The following is a 3,492-nucleotide window of genomic DNA, read 5'->3' as shown; positions in this document are numbered from 1 at the left end:
CAACTTCTCTAAATTCCACTCTAAAGGTCCCACTAAAACTAGAGGCTTAAATGAATTATAATGATCAATAATTAAAAAATTGTCTTTTGACTCAAAGGTCTGTGTATTGAGCCAGGCAAGTTGCTCAATTGGTTAAGAGTTAGCTTAAGAGTGTGAGCTCTGAGTAACAGGGCCACCGATTCAATTCCCACATGAGCCAGTGACGCTGTGCCCGAGCTGAGCTGACACTGAGCTGCCAACAGGTGGCAGGATGGCTCAGATGGTGTAACAACAAGACTGCCTGTTCGATAGTGGACTATGCCCACCTGCAACTAAGACTGAACTCAGCACCTTGAACTGAGTTGCTGCTCGGATGGTTCAGTGGATAGAGTATGCACTCTTAACAACAAGGCTGCCGGTTTGACTCCCACATGGGATGGTGGCTGCACCCACCTGCAACTAAGATTGTAACACAGCACCTTGAGCTTAGAGGCCACAAGCTACCGACAGGAAGCCAGATGGCAACTGGTGCCCTCCACAACTAAGACTGAAGAACAATAACTTGGGTGGTCCCCCTCCCCAATTCCCCAACTCTATTCCCCTCCCCCAATTCCCCAATTTTTTTTTAAAAAAGTGTCTTTATATCACTGACTCTTAGCCCAGTAGTTGCCACACATTAGGCAGTCTATAAATGTTTTCTGGATGGGTGGATGGGTGGCATGGTATAAGACACGTATGAAGTCATCAATATAATAATGTCCAACCAAAAGAAACAATTATATTTTGTACCAAGAATTTTTTTCCACAAAGTTCAAAAAAACAAATACGTGTATTTCTGAAAAACAGCAATGAAGTTGATTCCCACCAACTCAACTTCTATGGACATTCTCCAATGTATTAACTCTCTTGGAAGAAGTAGCATTAAGTGGCTCGGTTGGTTAAGAGCTCGCTCAAAGGTTTGAGCTCTGAGCAACAGCGGTTCGAGTCCGGCCCGGGCTGAGTTGCCGCTGAGCTGCCAACAGGTGGCAAGATGGCTCAGCTAAAAAAAAAAAAAAAAAAAAAGAAGTAGCATTAATTATTAGATATTTAATTAGATCTGCATTAATGGTGTTAACGTAATATGAAAATTCACTTCGATGTGTGTTGTCATTTTAGGATCATTAATCAACTGAGAGGTATGAATAAACATGGCAAGGGACTGAGATTTGAAAATCAATTTTTATTTTTTTTAATGAACTTGGTATCATTAGATGAAAATGAAGTCTCAATTGCTGAATGTAAAATGCTATTAAATTATCTCACGTGAGTCAATGCCCAGAGGGCTATTTTTGATAAGGTAGACAAACTCATTTTTGAGGACCTTAGGAAGGCAAATGTCATGTTTTAATGAAAGCTCCCATCATGAATCCTCTTTATTTCTTCATTGAAGTACAAGACGGGATCTGTTATTCCCCTTCACGGAGAATAAAAGTTGCTTGGAAAAATAAATAAGGACTTTGGACTTCATAACTTTGAAATATTCTGTAATTTAATTCATTTTTCCAGTGTTTTTATTTATGGCTATTATTAGTAAAAAAACAAAAGTGACTTGAGATCTATGTCCATTTTTTTTAGTATCAACTACATGAGGTAACTGTCCCAATAATACATATATTTTCCCACAACACATCCCAGCATATGTGAGTACACATACATACACACACACAGACACACACACACACACACACACACTCTGCATTCCCATAACCCTCTTTACCATAATTTATTGTAGCTTTATAAAACCTCCAAAGTTTAGTATCAAAGTCATTGTTCTGATATCGTTGTCTCTGAAAAAACCCACAGAAATGTTTTCTTCACTGTCTCTCTTTTGGATCGATCATTATCAAATACTTAACACACCTCCATAATTACTTATTATGCATCTTTTACTACCTCAAGAAGACCAGGTACACTCAAAGTCAAGAACTATGGTTTCAGTATTGGTCTATGTACAATTTCCATCACAAGCCTGAGATCAGGTTTGTTTAAAACCTGTTTTCTGAAACAGAGCCATAGATTTAATTGGAATAGTCTCTTCCAAAGTTGTCTTGATTTTTATTTGAAATGAATTTCCAATTTCTCAGGTTGCTTTAGGTATGATTAGATTTACAAATATTTTTTTTCCCAAATGCGTTTTGAGTACACTATAATACATGTTTATATAATTTGGAATCATAGAAATATGTGCACAATTGGTAAAATATGTATTACAGTAGTTCTGGTAGGTTTTCAGATGCACTATAAAAATAATAAAAAATACAACAGTAACATGAAAAGTTTAGGAAGTTATCCAAATATTTTATCTAAGACTTTATAATTTAGCTTATTTTATCTTTTTATTTTACCTCTATCACATGATAGGATTAAGAAAGGTAATCTTGAAAGTTCTCTCAATTTCCAAGAGAAATATAGTAAAACTTTAAAAATCTATCCAGAGTAATGTTTGTATTTCTTATAGTCACTTCTGATGTGTTTTCAGCCAGGGGTACAAATTGGTGGTTTAAATGTACATTTCTTTTGAGTGTTTATTAGCTAAAATTGAAGTAACTACATATTTAAAATAATGACTATTACAAACCGAAAGCACTGAATTTTCTTCCAACTAATTTTATCAAAAGAGTAGCTAAATAAAATTTAAAGCCACACTTAGGGTTTGTGTTTGTTTGTTTGTTTTGGTGGCCCATACATTGAGGAGTTCTATGTAATAGGATTTATAGGTTCTACGTGTGTATATGTCATAAATATTAAATAAATGACAGATGTTATGTTAGAAGTCACTACTAAAGAGTTAGATAACAGATGCTTACTGAACTTTTTTATTTCAAATGTGTGTGCTATACTGTGTACATTTGAAATCTGTAATCCTAGACTATAAACAAGGAGATACAGATATAACAAGATAAGCACACACTGTTTTAAGAGACATCTATTTAAATGGTATGAAAGATTTATTTTTACAGATTGATTTCTTTAGGGAAACCATTTTAAAATATGCTGTCACAATTATTTTGGAAACAATAATAATTTTTATCATTCTTTTGATTTTCAGTGTACATTCACATATTATCCCCACAGCTATCATATTAAGTTGCTGAAGCAAAATCAAACTTTTAGAAATAAGGAAATTAAAGTGCGGGGAAAAAAATTGACTCTCATCATTTTTTTCATTGTCAACTTGGCTAAGCTACAATTGTTTCCCAGAATCCCCTATCCTTTGCTAATTGACCCAGACAAAAAATTTTTGCAAGTTTTGTAAGGTTAAAGTGAAGCAGCAATCTTTACTCTATAAAATCTGTTGAATTAGAGGCATTAAGTAGCCAATAAAGGGATACAGGTGGATTCTAGCTTGTTCTTGCTCTCTTTGGATTCAATCCAACTCATCTTTCCAAATACAAAATTTGCTTACCAAGCAACCCAGGCCCATCAGATATGTAGAGACAGTTTATTTTCATCCTCTTGTGCACCAGATCCTCT

The sequence above is a fragment of the Hipposideros armiger genome, unplaced genomic scaffold, assembly GCF_001890085.2.
Source record: "Hipposideros armiger isolate ML-2016 unplaced genomic scaffold, ASM189008v1 scaffold_912, whole genome shotgun sequence".
NCBI lineage: Eukaryota > Metazoa > Chordata > Mammalia > Chiroptera > Hipposideridae > Hipposideros > Hipposideros armiger.
Note: the sequence above shows the minus strand (reverse complement) of the source record.